The 18,908-nt window shown below is 39.2% G+C and overlaps 1 protein-coding gene and 1 long non-coding RNA gene across 2 annotated transcripts in view; both read left to right on the top strand.

The window, feature by feature from the left end:
* LOC307133598 (craniofacial development protein 2-like) overlaps nucleotides 1–18,908 on the top strand; it is a 1,416,430-nt gene that overhangs the window by 584,603 nt on the left and 812,919 nt on the right. The window lies entirely within an intron of this gene.
* On the top strand, nucleotides 630–6,448 carry LOC307133989. Its single transcript, XR_013817506.1, has 4 exons — nucleotides 630–1,382; nucleotides 2,117–2,166; nucleotides 3,594–3,698; nucleotides 6,267–6,448. It is a non-coding gene; the product is annotated as an uncharacterized lncRNA (long non-coding RNA).

Genomic DNA, 18,908 nt, shown 5'->3' on the forward strand with positions numbered 1-18,908 from the left:
GATCTTACCTTGAGTACACTGTTAGACTTTACCGCAATTTTACAGTTACTTACCGCAAAAAAGCCCAGTAAAATACCATTTATATTATTTACGGTTAGCTACTGTAATATGCACTGCATTGTGGGTATTTTTAATGAAATTTACAGTAACTTACTGTATATGGGAATTTGCAGTATTTTACTGTTTACGTAAAAGCAGTAGTGCTACTGTAAACAAAGAATACACACAAACACACACACACACTGGATGTTTAAAAGTTAAATAAAAACATGTGGATGGAAGGATGTAAAATTAGTTCTTTGTGGGAGACAAAGAAGTAATTTTTATACTTAGTATTTTCTCCGACCCTTTTCACATTTTCGGGTTTCTCAGAGCGGAAGTCGTCATAGTTGGGTTAAATTTTATAGCGGTGAATGAGAGAATACAATAATTATATATTTTTTGTGTGCCCATTTGCTCAAATAGCAAAAGAAAAACTCCACAATAGTGATTTCACAACTTTCAAAAAGAGGAAAAAATAGAGTATAGAATAAATAGAGTAAAGTATTAGTGTTATAAATGTATTTCGAATTCGCCTCGTAGGAGGAGCTTCTGCCAGCGGCTCCTCTCGTTGAGAAATGACTGACATGGGCTGTGTTTACACGTCTTTTTGTGTTAAAACTGTTAATGTGTGACAAAACGTAGTTTTAAGACTTTTTTAGTCGGTAATGTAGTTGTTTAAAGCTCAAATCTGTGGTTTATTTATAAGAAGAGTGCCTATTTTAACATTTTATCTGGTGTTTTCGGAGATGTGAGCTCCAGTGAGTCAGCGGCGTTCAGCGCCTGTTTACCCGGCGAGAGTAGACTTTCCTCGGCTAGCCCTTCTGACGTCTGCCGCTGGCTCTGATGTCTCTGTGGCGTCTCCAGCTATAATTAGTCTTGTGGAGATTTAACGGCCCATATTTGCTCTCATGGATCTATAATTTGTTCCCTGGCAAATCGTTTAGGCTGAGGGCAAAGTGAAGTTTCATTACTTGTTTATTTTTCGGCTATAACTGTACGTTGCAAAATAAAATGACGGATCATGAGATATAAAATGCTAACGGTAGGCTACACACACACACAAACACCTACTGTTAGCATTTTATATCTCATGATCCGTAATTTTATTTTATTTATTATTATTTTAATGCCAGAGTAATACCAGTACAAGTGTGGTGATATAAATGTAATTTTTAAATGTTTAAAAAATATATTTATAAACTTTGCTTACACCTCACACAATTTAAATTGTTTACTCGCGTGCCAAGCCCGCGCAAATGAGGTTTGTGTCGAGTGCGCGCATAACGGACGTCCCTGCCTGTGGATCGGATCGCCAGACACCAGCTGCGAGCTTTCCTGAGGTAAGAAGTTTTTATTTGACAAATTTGTCACAAATGTCTTTGATACTTTTAAAACGTAAACCAATATTCATTAAATATAGCTACATATATGAAGAAAGTAAATAATAATATCGAATTGCTATTACTATATGACAGTCTCGGGGAACTGTTCATTTTCCTCAAGAACCGCTTTCATAACCCATTAAATTTGCATACAATTGACTAACTGTTACCTGCATTGTACATTATGTACCAAATGTTGTATTTACGCGAACAATGGTTTCCGTCTTTTCACGGCCAGTTATAGTTACATATTTTCGTTGACAGTTAAATGTGTGTGACGCCATTTGAAGTAACGTTAGCGGTGTCAAAGGCTCTCTCTCTCTCTCTCTCTCTCTCTCTCTCTCTCTCTCTCTCTCTCTCTCTCTCTCTCTCTCTCTCGAAAATAGAACATTTACGCCAGTGTATACACCAGAGGATTAATATATATTCAAGTATAATAATAATTAGTTCAATTATGTTCATTGATGCTTCTTATTTATTATATTATTTCATATGAATTCATTTTTACATGCCACTGAAGGCTCTATTATTGTCTTCTCTCTTTTTTCAGTGTTGATAGTCATTTGATTGTGTAAGTGGTCAATCTAGCAGTCATCCTATATCTGTGAATTATCATGTGCATAACATTTAGGCACCATTATAGTCAATAAACATTAATGAAAATTTCTTCTTTTTCTCTCTTGTGTCAACAGGAGCTAACAACACCCCAGAAAGAGCCACAGCACTGAGCATCTTTGGCTTTGTAAGTATATATTTTGACTAACATTATGTGATTAACGTCTTTTAATGCATAACATTTTATTATTTCAAAAATACTTGTTGCCTGCATTTCCTACTTGGCATCTATTTGTTATCTTGTTGTGACTGTTTAGTCTCATGTGGGATATGTCACTGCATAACATGACAAAGTAATTAAAAATGATTCATTGTATGCACTTAAAAATTTGTGTAACACTTTACAATACGGTTCATTAGTTAACTACATTAGTTAAAATTAACTAATAATGAACTGCACTTATAAAGCATTTATTTATCTTTGTTAATGTTAATTTCAACATTTACTAATGCATTATTGAAATCTTGCTAACATTAGTTAATGCACTGTGAACTAATATGAACAGCTGGATTTTTATGAACTAACGTTAAAAAAGATTAACTAATGCTGAACAGAGGTGTTGTTCATGGTTAGTTCATGTTAACTAATGCATTAAAGGGTTAGTTCACCCAAAAATGAAAATTCTGTCATTAATTACTCACCCTCATGTCGTTGGACACCCGTAAGACCTCCGTTCATCTTCAGACACAAATGAAGATATTTTAGTGTAAAGCTGATGCTGAGAAAGGCTTCAGATAGGCCTCCATTGGCATTCAGTACATTTACACTCACAAGACCCATAAAAGGCACTAAAAACGTCGTTACAAAGTCCATCTCACCACAGTGACTCTACAATCATTTTACGATATGACGACAATAGTTTTTGTGCGCAAAAAAAAATCTAAATAACACCTTTATCCAACTTGTTCTCGACTTCCGTGTGTGCCTCCACGACGCATGCGCGAGAATATGACGCAGATCCGGCGTTCGGGAATCCATGAAATGCACACTTTAACCCCATTTTGAGCACTACGCCGAGACCTAAAGCACGATCAATGTAGAATTCAACAGCTTAGACACGTGCGTCTTCCTCTGCTCGTGAACAAATCGCTTCTGGGTCATGTGTCCGAACGCCGGATCTACGTCATATTCTCGCGCATGCGTCGTGGAGGCACACACGGAAGTCGAGAACAAGTTGGATAAAGGTGTTATTTAGATTTTTTTTTGCGCACAAAAACTATTGTCGTCACATCGTAAAATTATTGTAGAGCCACTGTGGTGAGATAGACTTTGTAACGACGTTTTAAGTGCCTTTCATGGATCTTGGAAGTGTCAATGTACTGAATGCCAATGGGGGCCTATCTGAAGCCTTTCTCAGCATCAGCTTTCAACTAAAATATCTTCATTTGTGTTCCGAATATGAACGGAGGTCTTACGGGTGTCCAACGACATGAGGGTGAGTAATTAATGACAGAATTTTCATTTTTGGGTGAACTAACCCTTTAACTAATGTTAACTAATACAACCTTATTGTAAAGTGTTACCAAAATATGTATACATTATTTTATATGCAGATCATATCCAACCAGTGACCAGAAAACAGAGAGACTGAGGAATAGACGGAGAAACGGACAAAGCTGGACTACAACTAAAACCTGAACTAAAAACTAATCATGCAAGTATGTACAGGTGCAAGTATTTAATTATTTGCAATTTCTGAGAGACTTTTATCTTTTAATTTTCAGCCAACCTCGTCTTATGCTGCCTTCATGTGCTAGAAATTTCCTACTTCCCACTTCTGAAGTTGTGATTACGAGCTCATCACATTCAGATTTTGACTTGAGAGGGCGTTCATGTCCAATTTTTTAACTAGGAAACTAGTTCACTAATTCCTATAGCACGTGAAGGCAGCATAAGATGTCAGTTGAGCAGGAGGTGACGTTTGCCTACCACACCACAGGTGATATGAAGTATATCATATCATGAAATTGCTCTTATAGTCAGGGTGTCCGCGGGGTTGTAAAAGGTAGTAAATGAAATTAGCCAAAATTAAGGGCATTAAAAAGTAGTAAAAAGTACTAAACGTCATCTGACGAGGTATTACATTTTCGAGTCCAATTTTTTTTAGATAAATTTGTCAATTTGGCCTTTTTTTTCTAAAATTCGCGTGGATTTATTTATATGTTTAGAGTAGGACCTGCGCGATATCGTGTGAGGTGGTGTTCGTTCGCGCGCGCTGAAACGAACTGGATCCGCGGCTGGCTTGCTGACAAACATGTACGCGAGCTCGCTTCCATTCAGTAATTAAAGCATGGGGAAATGCAAGTTTTCGGACCTCTGGCTGGAGGACTCACGATTTAAAGACTGGCTTAGGCCAGTAGTTTGCAACAGCCGCGAGGCTTATTGCCACGTCTGCAAGAAGACAATTAATATAACCTGGGTGGGGGTGAATGGCGTCAAATCGCATATGTAATCAAATAGCCACCAAGCTAGGATGCGCGGACGTAGCGAGCAGCTTCCCATACCAATGTTCTGCGCTACAGATGCATCAACGACCTCAACCTCCACTGCTTTGCCCTCAACCCCGACTGCTCTCCCGATTCAAACCACTGCCAGTAGCCTAACGTTAGTCTAGCAGCTTCATCAACAGGTGCGTGACAGACGTCAGACAGCAGACGCTATGCCCTATCACCACCACTACATTGCGAGCTGAGGTGCTGTGGTGTTTAGACCTTGCAACTAAACACCACTCTTTCAATTTGAATCTATGGCATTGAAGAGCTGTTTCGAAATACCGTATGCAAGTTGCTTAAAGCTTGGCATACACTGTGCGATTTCAGCAAGCGTATCTACTCACACTGTACGGGTAGATCGCATGCGATGTAAAGCCAAAGCTCACGGTTTATATGCTCACACCATGGCTCGGATCAGCGAGCGCGACTTGTCTGCTCACTGTATGAGTGAAGATTTAGCATTTACTATTTATGTATATAAATGATTATTATTATTATTAGGGTAGGCCTACTTTTATTATTAAATTGATAATACATTTAATTTGCCCCCGTGATAATTTCATAATGCATCAATGCACAACCGACATGTTGCATAATAAAAGAATAGATATATTAGCTTACTCCTCATTATTTAAATACATTTTGCACAATTAAACAAGGAATTATATGCCTATAATTAAAATGATTATCAGTCTATAATATGTCAGAACACTACAATAATATCAGTATTATCAGAAAGTAAGAGCAGCTTTATTTAAAAAAAAACTTGTTTAACACGAAATGGGCCTATACTTCTCTTCTAATTTGTTTCACAATATGGGCCAAAAGAGAAATATTAAGAATATAAATTCAGACAGTTATAGGCTATACGTTATCAGCATATGTTAAAGCAGATTTATATAAATAAAGAGATATCTCTTGTCTCTGTGAGAATATGCGCCGAAAGCTTGTCAGATTTTACGTTCACTTTCAGTAGTGAATAATTGACCAGGTTTGAGACTTCACCGACTCTCACACACATTACGTTTTTGTGTGATATCCACTGACTCGCCTTCATGATTTAAAACGAAAAAGAAAAAAAATCTATATTGCGCCGTGAAAATTGCTCTGTACACTGCATGAACTATGAAGAAGATGTCTCCTTCCTATTCTGTCTTTATTTCTATTCTCATCTCTGTGGGCAGCTGATGTTAAGTTATAATGACCTCGTTACATTGTGATGCAATATGTTTTTCCATTTGGAAAGATATTTCATTTACGCTACTATAGTTGCAGCTTGAAGTCGCGCTGGTATTAAAAAATATTTTGAAGGTATTAAAAAAGGTAGTAAAAGGTATTAAATTCAACTTAAGAAGTTCTGTATATACCCTGATAGTGTATGGAATGCTTTTTAAAGAAAATTTGCGGGGGGGGAAAGGAAAATGTTTAGATGAAGTAATGGAGATGGTGTGAACATGGCCTTTACATGTTCCAGCGTGAGCTGGAGGGAGGTGTCTTCCGTCAGCAGCTTGCTTTCTGATTGGGTATTGTTGCGTTTCACATGATAATCTCCAGAGCGCGCACGCTTGTCCTCGGGATAGAGATATATAATATAAGTATAACTATGAATAATAATAATATAACAAGTATAACTATGAATAACTGCTGTTGCACAAGTTGTTACCTCATCTGTCCATGAACAAATTTAGATGAGATAAACCATTTCTCACACATTGTCCCTCTGTTTTGTTTCAGATCAGCCATTAGTAGTTTACCAGTAGGGAGGCCAGCCAAGACCAGCTGGGGTATTTTGTTCATACTTTTTGTTGCCATATCGTCATGATCTCTGCTTTGATTTGTTGTAATGAATTCAGTTCTCTATTTTTTTTCTGTTTTTTGTAATTGATTGTGACGGTGAATAAAAAAATATACTGATGTACATGGACTCAAGTCTCTTATTTGGAATTTATTAAATGTATTATTTATTTTATTGCATTCATGTAAAATATTCAAAATAAAGTAATAACATATTAACATATGCATATTTTGTAAAATAAAAAGTAAAATAAATTACAGTAAAATTACTGTAAAAATTATTATACTGTAAAAATAAATTGCGGTAAGGGCATCATACTGTAAAATTAAATTGCGGTAAGGGCATCATACTGTAAAATTAAATTACGGTAAGGGCATCATACTGTAAAATTAAATTACGGTAAGGGCATCATACTGTAAAACACATTTACAGGTAAGCTACTGTAAAGGGGCAATTACAGTAACTTACTGGCAATAGTGCTGCCAGTAAGTTACCGCAAAAATACAATAAAATGTCTAACAGTGTATTTAAGCCCTTGGTTTTCCTCAGTTCTTTGTCTTGTGCTAACGTTTAATGAGTTTGTGTAGTGTTATTGCTCTTTGTGTTTTATTAAAGTTCATCTTTTATTTGTGCATCAAGCTTCTCTCTTGTGGATTTACTACACACTTGAGAGGTAGTAGTAAATGGTGAGTGTTGAGTGGTTGGAGATCCTGGCTGCGTTTAACATACACTCTTAGACATACACTCGCAAACTTCCATAATCGTGCTTCCTCATTAACTTTGAAACAAGAAGCATAGAGAAATCTTAACCTTCACACCTAATTCTTTTTCATTTACAGTACTTCTTATATTTATCTTCTTACGCCTGAAACCCACCTAAAACCTACCTTTACGTAGGTTTGACTCCACTTTTAGACATAGACTAGGTCTACCCTTACACCTTAAAACCCTTTCAATCTGAAACCTACATACAACAAATCAGGTTTTTTTGGGTGAAACGGGGATGGGGAGTTTTGGATGTGGGCGAGATGTCCACCGCAGAATGCAGCGAGCCCTACTTGGCAGATTGCGCTTAAAGGACAACCCTGGTGAAAAATTAACCTAGGGGTAATTAACACATGTTTACCAAGTAGATCGTTCTCTGAGATGCGTTTTCATGAAAATCGAATGTAAAGAGTTTTATCTCTCAAAACAGATTAGCTTATAACGCTAGTATATGGGGCACAGAATAAGTAAAATTAAATTGCTAGTTAATACCACTAACAAGGCTCAAAAAGGCCTCACACTAACACGGTAGCATAATAAGAGTCCCTACATGCAAACCGAAGCATTGAGTACTTTGTAAGTGTACAAACAGTTTAATAAGAAGATACTTTATAAAGACAGTACATTACGCGTATACAGACAGGAGCCATCTTGGAAAACAGTCTCGACGAGTCGAGCCACGAATGCTGTGCTAAGTGAGCTGGTCGATAGGAATTAAGTTTGTGAAATCTAATTACATGAAAATGCATGAATTATATCTGTTTATTAAAACATATGGTTGACTAACTACAAGGGAAGAAGGTGTCCCATATGAGATTCCAAGTCAGATTTCATCACTTAGCACAGCATTCGTGGCTCGACTTGTCGAGACTTTTTTCCAAGATGGCTCCTGTCTGTATACGCGTAATGTACTGTCTTTATAAAGTATCTTCTTATTAAACTGTTTGTACACTTACAAAGTTCTCAATGCTTCTGTTTTTTTTTTTCTTTAATTGCTAATGCAACCTTTTACCACAGACTGAACAAAATGAAGCATTGCTTGGTCATTGGTTGACCTAAATTGGTATTATCTAATTGTGTCCTTTAATTTAACAGATGACAGCTGATTGGTTGATTGTAATCCATTACATACTCTCTATCAAAGTTATCTGACATTATCAAGATAAATTTGTTCTGACACAGTTTAAAGGTGGGGTAAGTGCTTTCTGGTAACCGATTTTGATTTCAAATCACCAAAACAAACACTCCCCTATATTTGATAGCTCCGCCCCACACATACGTAACCCAAGCAATAGGTGTGTTCGACATCGGCTGCGGCTGGATGCAACTGATCGGCGAGAGTAGCCGCGTGCAGGCGGGGAGGGGCTGCAAACGGAGACGTGAAGTCGGACACTTACTGCTTCCCGCAGTGACGCTCGCGCTGTGTTTGCATACTTTATCAGCTGAAGTGAAATAAATGCAATATTTGGCAATACACAGATGTTTCAGAGACATTATTGTCATGTAATACTTCATGTACTGCTTAATACAGGGTGTGTTTGTACAAGAATAAAGTTCAACATATAAGCCTACACTATAAAGTGTATGAAGTGGGGTCTATGTTTTTAATCAGTTCTATTTTGATAAACATGACAACATAACATCGCGACTACATGAAAGGAGGTTTTACTGTTATAAAAAACAGATTTGTGCGCATTAGTGGAGCTGTAGGTTTTAGAATAAACACGAAACACACGTGATCGCTGTCATGCGGTGAATCTGGCCAATCGTGGAACGGCTGTGTCGTCATCAGAGCCCCTGCAGCCTCGAGCAGCCGCTCTGGAGAAACTGCACCGGCTGTAATCGCCGGCTGCTCTCGAATCGCTCTCGCGGCACTTTGTTGACATACGTCACTGTCACGTGGCGTCGGCGCTGCCTCAAGTCGGACAAAATTTCTAACCGGCATGCACTGCTTCAAGTCAGCCGCCGATCGGTCTGCGCATCGCTGGGTGAAGTCGAACAAGCCTAATGACTATGGCGGAATCTGCTGTGCCAGCCGGCCGAGGGTATGATGTCATCAATAAGTGAAAGCAATGTGTGTTACTATGGTAATCCAGGTCGAATGTTCAGTGAAAAAGTCATCCCTTACATCCCAAAAACACAAACACAGTTCTCATGAACAATTCGATAGCACGAGCACGACAGTCCAACTAACAAACATATTACAATTATGACAAGATTAGAGGGTTATATTGTTCACGGAAAGAGGGCCCAAAGGAAACAAACATATATTAGGAGAATATTATCTTAATTTTCGGACACACTTTGCAAGCTGGCACTTGAAACAGACAGCGAAGAGGTTTAGACGCTCCAGCCTTATGCAGTGTGGAAATGTATGGGTAATTATCATCGCTGAAGTGAACAACAATACGATCACAAATGGACAAGTAAGCAAACATGAGCATATTCAAGCAAAAGCCAGCATATATTAGTTCTGTGAAACAAAACAAAATCAATGTTACTCGCTGGTTGAGCAGAAATAAAGCAACCTCGGCCTTTGCTCCAGCGCTGGAAAGCTGATACTTCTTGCCTGGTCGTAAGCCTTCTTTTGTTCCACAGACATCTTTCACATTAGTTTTTTGTCTGCCATCTCTCTATATCTGTCATCGCTCAGCTAATATCCATCCTGTGTCGTGTCTTTTGAATAATGATGTGCACTGAGCGCTCTCTTCTCACCGTCATTAGTAGACACGCCCCTTACTGCTGATTGGCTATAAGTTTGTTTTGGTACTTGGCCTGAGACACTTTACTAAAGCAGTTTTGAAATACCACTTACTTATTGTATTACTATTTTCTAAACTATAGCGAATAAACTGTGATAATGTGAGAAAATGTTGACGGTGTCTGAAAACATTTTGGTTTGACTGTACATCTGAGGGAATGATACGGAGGGAAGTTAGCGAGGGAAGGACATACAAAAATTGGACTTAAACGCAGCCCTGATCAGTGTCCATTTGCTCTGCACTCACCCCTTTTCTGCACCAATCAGACTGATCTGTTGATCGTTGTGAGCAGCTTTCCAGCAATGATTTGCAGAAAGATTATAAAACCTGTGTGAATTGTTGAGCAGCTAGAGTATATGTTGGTGTTGTTGCTGATGCCAGGCTGCATAAATGCTATCTTTTCATCCATGCGCTACTATTTCCCACTTTTTATTTATTATTTATTATTTAGTCATATTGGTTGGTTAATGAGTTTGACATTTTTACTTGAGTGGCATTTAAAAGATGCTTGATTGTCAAAGAAATGAGACGCAACTTCTCAAAGAGCATGTTTTGTGTGCTGATGGTGAACTGATAGTCAGAATGGTAAAAAAACATCTCTGATAAGGTTGGTCTCTTCTCAGAGATAGTGATCACAAAATTAAGAGTTGTGACGCACCAAGGTTGTTCTCTTACTTGTATTGTAAAATAATTTCTCAAAGTTCTTTAGTCTCAAAGAAATAAAAGTAATTTGGGTGTATTGACACTGAAATGTGTGTGTAAAGGAGCGAACTTGTGCTTTGGCAACAGATGCATTGCAAAGATGATTTGCTGAAAGACATTCTTAAATGATGTTGTAAAACCAGCATGCCTGTTCACTGTAATTGGCAATATGGATATAATAGCCTACCATATTGTCTATTCAAAATGGATAATGATGTTCAATCAACAACAGAAAGCTTACACACAGAGAAAGGCAACATTATATTCAATGTATATTCAGTATATGAAATATATTATCCACACACAAGTCCTGTTCAATTATGAGGCTATTTATGCAATCAGTTACAACAGGATGATGAGGCAGACATTTTTGATTAGGCATGGCTACCCCTTGGGGTCCATGAGTAATAGGAGTCTGTATAACCAACCTGCTTTGCTTTCTGACCCTGTTCTCTATCGTGTTCTAGTGTTTATCCACTTTGACTACCAATAAGATAAATGCAAAGTATTGGAAACCAAGGGCAGTTGTAACATACATTTCTCAACAATCAAGCTAGCGTGATTGTAAATGTCATGACATTGTAAAGTTGTAATGAGTATTATTTCAAGTATTTGGCTGGATACTGTTCATTTTTCAATGATGGCCTATTACTATTTTGAGGTCTGATTGTATTTGAGAAGCAGTGCATTAAAGAGGTCATGACCTGCATTGTTTTATAATGTTTCCTGTGGTGTACTTATAATCTTAGAATAATTTTTCATTAAAAAATTGTCATAATTTAGAAATAAAAGGCATTTTTCCTTAGCCTTACAAGCCAGACCCACATCAAGATGTTGGGTCTGGGAACACACCATTGGCAGGGCTCAATCCGCGGGGCGGGATAAACGGTTGTCTTTCGAATTCCCTTTGCATGCAATAGGATAGGGCCACAACCAACCAGAGCAACGAAGAAGGTGAAGCTAGTTGATAGATTAAACTTTTGCCGCATCCGGTCGGCAAAACTCAGAAAACATCTTCCTTTTTTAAGAATGACTTCAGTGCTGTTCTTTGTTCTTTTCTCAAAAAAAAGCTTGACTCCAATTCTTCCAGAGTCGCGGCCAAAACCGATTCGAAAGACCGCTGTTCGCTAGCTTCTTTGTTTTCAAGTAGCACGCGGAACCGCCGCGTCTTTGCCGTCATTATGTTAAGCCTGCCCACCGACTCTATACACGATTTGATTGGCCTGACTAGAGTTTGGTTTTTCCAGCTCGCAAGCCAATGGAGTGTTGCTAGACTCCCTGGCTGCAAATTATATTTGCTGCCGCTAGGGTGCGTCTAGATTTCTAGGCTAATTTTTCCTAGCCTGACGTCGTCATACTCAGATTCTAGTCAGAATTCTAGTCAGTCTGATACTGCTCCATTGGGCTGTGATTATAGGGCGTGTTTCAATTTCAAAGTTGAGACTTTCAAATCAAAAGTAACTTGCTCTGTCCTGTCTGTTGGCGTGTTGTCAGTGTCCTCTTTAGTCCACGATGTATTTTCTTGACGTGAGAACATGTATGTGGTGTGAGAGCGGCATGGCTTGTCGGACATAGTAACAGTAACTAAAGGGGGCGGGTCTTTGCGAACGGTCAATTGGATAATAATAATTAATTTAATTAAATAATTAATTTGTTACATTTATATAGCGCTTTTCTAGGCACTCAAAGCGCTTTACATAGAATGGGGGAATCTCCTCACCCACCACCAATGTGCAGCATCCACCTGGATGATGCGACGGCAGCCATATTGCGTCAGAACGCCCACCACACACCAGCTGATTGGTGGAGAGGAGACAGAGTTAGGACCTCGATCTAACGTCTCATCCGAAGGACGATGCTTGTAACAGTATAGGTAGGACTAGGATTGTTAGGACTCACACAGACCACAAGGTGAGCACCCCCTGCTGGCCTCACTAACACCTCTATCAGCAGCTACCTAGTTTTGCAGGAGGTCTCCCATCCAGGTACTGACCAGGCTCAGCCCTGCTTAGCTTCAATGGGAAACCAGTCTTGGGCTACAGGGTGATAGGGCTGCTGATAGACCTACAACCAATAAGAGCAACGGAGTAAGTGACGTATGTTGAGCGACGTATAGTTGTCAACAGAACTCAACTGCACGCACGCTGGAAGAAGTAGAAGGAGGAGATGAGTGTAAACAATCTTTGCCGGTGTTGTAAAAAAGAATTTAAGGATACACGGAGTACTTACCAGCGATCTCGTCATTGCAACACGATTTTTGGACTCTCACCAATGCTTTTTTTCCCTTTTATTTCTATTTCTATTAATTTATATAGCGCTTTTTACAATACAGATTGTTTGAAAGCAGCTTTACAATGATAACAGGAAAATAATGCAACAATGTTTGTTTCGGCTGTACAGCAGATCTAGAAGAAAATAGTCCAACTTAAGTAAGTTCAGTGATGGAGGCAGATCAATAATATTGTTGAATATTTAGTGTCCCCAACTAAGCAAGCCAAATGCCAAAGGTGACAAAGGCAAGGAACCCAAACTACATCAGGTGACAGAATGGAGAAAAAAACCTTGGGAGAAACCAGGCTCAGTTGGGGTGCCAGTTCTCCTCTGGCCAACGAACTAACAGTGTATGATTATGATTCAGGCAGCATTACAGGTCAGAAGTCAGATTAGATCGAAAACATTCAGAATATTTATCCAGTTCCATCTGGTTGAAGATCGAAGTCATCACGCCAGTATGGAGACGGGTTTGTTTAAGGATCAGAGCCACTGGCTGTCGTGTCGATGAGGCCTTCACAGGGGAGTCTAGTTGACACAATCTCTGCTGACACTTCATGGATGCATTGTGGTCGCGTCTCGGCGTAGGTCCACCATCTGATCTGGATACGTCCCGGATCCGGCTGACTACAGTAGGCTAAACCTTGGGATAAACAGAGAGACTAATATTACTGTAGATGCCATTCTTGTCATGATGTAACGAGTACATCTGGGGTTATAGGAAGTGTTTCCGACTGACCTTATTAATGCTGTAAGGCCTGCCCAATCGTCCCAATGAAGGCTTACGATTCGCAAGTGAAGGTCTCTTGCACGTTCAGTCTTTTCAGCTGGGCAAAGGGATTTAATTCCAATTTAGTTTTATCTGACTTCATTTTATCATGACCTCGAATTTAGGTTAGAATGCCAATTCATTATTGACCATTTATCTAGACATCCGATTCTATTTAACTCTTTACTCTTATTGAAATTATTCATTAGGTTCTCAGAGTCGTCACAGGGTCCTCGCACCAGCTGTTATGCGGGCCCACGATCACAAAATCAGAATAAGTCAGAATAAATCCAAATGTAACAATTTATTAACAGTCAGGTAAATGTATCACACCAATTACATAGAGAATCAATTCAAAGATAATCCATACATAACATCAAATACTCTGAAGTAAAGAATAAAATATGGATACATGACTTCTGAAAATTACATAACGCTGAGCATCTAGAAGACACTCAGCGTTACGGGCTGACCGATGTAAAGGTTTGCGCCCTGACCCTTCTGCAACATCTCCCTAAATACTCAGACCAAAACAGAAACCTCTTTCAAATGGAAACGTGTTAACAATGGGAATTTACATTAATCACTGTCCCATAGACCTGTATTGACGGCAGGAGGTAGAGAACATTTGGCCGAAGACACACCTATCACTCAATAAGCAAAATATCTCTAAACTCTTAAAACCTTTATTGCCTTTTGGTTTACTTCTGTGGGGATAAGACCTTTGTACCAGTCGCACTGAGACATTTCAAATTATATCAAACATGTATAATACTGTACTTGTTCACATTAAACCATATAGATTTTGGGTGAATTCTGGAGGAGAGATGGGGGGAAGAGTCAGTGAAAGGAAAGGCATGTAAATTAAAGTCATTCTTAGATGATTAAATCAGCGTGACGTTGTCTCGGATGGGGACGCTAAATGCATAAGTGTGAGTTCAGATGCTAATTTAAAGGTGAAAGAGAAGTGTTTTTAGTCTCGATTTAAACTGACAGAGTGTGTCTGCTTCTCAAACAATGCTAGGAAGACTGTTCCAAAGTTTAGGTGCTAAAAGAAAAAGGATCTACCGCCTGCAGTTGATTTTGATTGTTTTATCAATTGGCCAGAATTTTGAGACCGTAATAAACGTGAAGGACTATAATGCTTTAAGAGCTTACTCAAGTACTGTTGAGCTAAACCATTTAGTGCTTTGTAAGTTACTGTTGGCACACATTAAGATAGGTTACTCCCAAAGATACAATTGTCATTCTTCCTAGCAGTTATTTTACTCTCTAGATTCATGTTCCAGGCTTTGGCTTCTTATTTCTTACTGAGAGCAGGGCTCTAACCGTACCCAGTGGAGAGGAGGACAGGAACTGACATTTAAACTGGCAGAGAGTGTCTGCTTCTCGAACAATGCTATGAATACTGTTCCAAAGTATTCCTAAACCATTTAGTGCTTTGTAAGTAATTAGCAAGATTTTAAAATGTATACAATGTTTAATAACTAACATTATCATACCTAACAGTGCAAACACGATGTAAATAATAGATTAGTTAATTATAACGGGCGTTTTGGCGCGAGTCCAGAACTCAGTCACTGATAAACTTGTGCTGTTTTGATTGACAACTCGATTGTAAGGGGAGAGTTCTTTGAATGCTTTCTATATATAATTTAATCACAAAACAGATTATTAGTGTGAAGTGTGAAGACCGTTTAGTCACTGGTTTGATTTACTGACACATAGACAAAAAACATCTGACTGTAAATGAATCATTACATATCAGAAATCACTGATCACAGATCAGGTGTTAGAATCAACACGGTTACTTACATGTAGTTGTGACATTAGTGTCGAGTCCATATTGTAAAAGCCTGTGCTGAAATTGTGACTGATTTACCAAAGAATCCACAGTGAAATGTACCGAATACAAATAAATAGTGAGACAAAGGTACCGAATACAAATAATAAACTGAGACATTCACATTGTTGAAAATAAATAACCACATTTCTAGCATTACGATCCTTTGGAAGGTAATGTTATTTTTAGTCCAGTGATCCTGTATCGCGCTTCTCTCCTCGTCATCTCACTAACACGCCAGTGGGTGGGGCCAAAGGTGCAATGATGAAGTATGTGTTGATCTTCTTCTGCAGAGGCGGTCTTTCACCTTAGGCACATAACAAAACAAGTCTTTCTCGATTTGGTAACAATAAAAGCTGTTTGTGGACTAACAAGGACGTTTTCAGTTTCACTAGTGTGATGACCATAGAGTGTAAAAAAAATATGGACGTAGTGTCCGTGACGTCACCCATAGGTTTCTGAAGAGCAGTTTTAAAGCATAAAGATGGCCGTTGCTAGCCTAGAAATCTAGACGCACCCTAGCAGCATCAAATCTAATTTGCCGCGAGTGTAGTCTAGCAACTCTCGGTAGACTGCGAGCTGGAAAAAACAAAACTCTGGTCAGGCCAATCACATCGTGTATAGAGTCGGTGGGCGGGCTTAACATAATGACGGCATGTCACGGCAGAGTTGAGGCGGTTCCGCATGCTACCGCGTGCTACCGTGTGCTACTCGTAAACAAAGAAGCTGGCGAATGGCGGTCTTTAGAATTGGCTTTGGCCGCGACTCTGGAAGACTTTGAGTTAAGCTTTTCTTTGAGAAAATAACAAAGAACAGCACTGAAGTCAATCTTAAGAAAGGAAGATGTGTTCAGAGTTTTGCCCACCGGATATGGCGAACGTTTAATCTATCAACTAGCTCCACTTTACATTGCTCTATGGTTGGTTGTAGTGCTATCCAATTGCGTGCAGAGGGAATTTGAAAGACAACCGTTTATCCCTCCCCTCGGTTTGAGCCCTGTCAATGGTGAATTCCCAGACCCAACATCTTGATGTGGGTCTGGCTTGTCAGGCTAGGCCGTTGTCATCTTGGCAGCACGTCACCGCGCGTCACTCCCATGTAACTGAAAATGGGCAAAGAGGCGGGACGTGGGTGGATCCGAGGTGAAGTGGCCACACCCTTATATATGCAGAACATTAAGACTTAATATAATTTAAACAAATTAGTTATAAAATAAATCCACCCCCCTCACAGTTGTCATGAAGGACAACTGCTGTAAAGTTGGGCATTTTAACATGGGACATGAGATTCTGGTCCCTTTTAGAGCCTCTAGCGCCCAGTCGATGAATTGCAATTTAAATCACTTCCGTATTGGCTTCAAGAGAAACTGGGGGAGGTTGCCGCTTGGTGATGACCTCTTATATGTCAAAAGCTCAAGTAAAATTTGTTTTCTCAATTCTCCTTCAATATAGAAAATTCAAAATCCTGTTAAATTCAATCACAGCTTTGTAAACATTTCCATTTACTGTTTGCACATATATAGATAGGTTACTCCCAAAGATACAATTGTCATTCTTCCCAGCAGTTATTTTACTCTTTAGCTTCATGTTCCAGGCTTTGGCTTCTTATTACTTACTGAGAGCAGGGCTCTAACCGTACCCAGTGGAGAGGAGGACAGGAAGGGGGAAAAAAAAAACATTTGCTGCGGGGAAGGTACATTCACTATACATTCTCTTTGAAAAAAGGCAAAAAGAAAAAGGGCGGAGGGGTCATTTAAAAGAAAGGTCAAAGTATCAAGCATGAAAGGGAAATTTGTGATACAGTGCTGCAAACAAAGCAAAAAAAAAAAGCTATCTATCTTTTCACACAAACTATCGACTGTATTTCAATAGCGGCAGCCTTATTAAGGTTTTGTTTATCATCACCTCACTTTGACAAATACATCAGATCTTTCTCAGCCACAGGAAAAAACATGGGGAGTGGGATTAGATTTTGTGGCTGCCAGATGGTGAATTAATTTTAAATTCTGGTTCTTGTAATTCCCATTTGTGCATGCTGTTTATTTGGAGTTCCACCGTATACAAATTAGGTTTGGGCAACGCAATATCACAAGTCCCCTGTGTAGCTTTCCATGCAGATATTTTCAAAGAACAAGGAAAATGTGGTTGCTATTGTAATTCAATTCCCATACAAAATGTAATCCATTATTTTAATAAAAAGCATAAAAATTTGCATGGTTTAATAAATACAGAGCAGATTTTCAGAGATTTAAACTCATAATATTCCACCGCACAACAAACATCACTTTCACTTTGTTTGAAATGTGTCAAACCAAATCAAAAATTCTACAAGACACGAAGTCTGCAAATAAAAGCACTGATGAAAAAAAACAAGGTGAAAATGCAGACTTCTCCGTGAGGAATGTGTAAACACACTGGTGTGCATAAATGAGCTGTGGGTTATAAGGGTGTTGTACAGAGATAATTTGTGGTTCATTGGTGGCTATATTGAGATGTAACATCTTCCTAATTATCTCCACTGAGAGTCCATGTTTAATTGGAGTCCTGTGGCATGAGGACACACATGCACGCACATCAAAAACGTACATTTACATAAAACTCATTCAAGTTCAACGTAAACATAATAAGAGAGTGTGATTAGGAGTCTCACATCTGACATGGCACTGCAACATAACAAGGAAGCTGCCAATTGGAATTAAAGGAATTGCTCTCTGTTGAGCAGTTTCTTTCTCCTATTGGTACAGTCTGATCCTACATTGTTGCTCAGGTGCTCCATAAACTAGGGCATAGCTTCCCGCCCTCTCTATTTCGCTGGACAAACACAGAAAGCAGTGATTGAGTTCAAAAAGGAGTAAAACGGCAAAGTCATGCAACCGCTCTGTCGCATATAATACACCATGATTTCAGTCTGACTCTGGATTTCAAACAGTGAAGCAATAGCTCTTCTAAATCAGGGATGTCCAAACTCAGCCATGGAGGGCAACTGTCCCACACAGTTCTGCTCCAACTTTCCTCAACACAGCCTCGTTGACTAGAGTGACTGTGGGTCCGCCCCCTGAGGCAGCATTGGTTTTCAGCGTCCTCCGGACCGAGCATGTAATTTTTAGGGATGCACCGAATCCAGATTTTTGAGGTTCGACCAAATACCGAATCCGAAACCGAATACCGAATCACATCCTCAGACCATTATCCATTGCAAATTGAACATGTAGCTCGACTTGAATCGCCTTCTTTTGACTTAAAGTACTGCCAAACAACACGTTTTCTGTTCACAAGTTCCATTTTCACTTTCTCACAGCCTACTGGATTCGAACGGTCCAGCTAGTAAACACGTTCCCATAATCAATGGCAGTGTCATTACGTTCGACCAGCGGAGCGCGCATAGCCTAGGGTTCGGTTCGGTGAAAAAAAATTCTGAACCCCGTCAAAAAGCCCAATATTCGTCCGAATCCGAATCCTGGATTCGGTGC

The sequence above is a fragment of the Gobio gobio genome (genome assembly GCF_949357685.1).
Source record: "Gobio gobio genome assembly, chromosome: 11".
NCBI lineage: Eukaryota > Metazoa > Chordata > Actinopteri > Cypriniformes > Gobionidae > Gobio > Gobio gobio.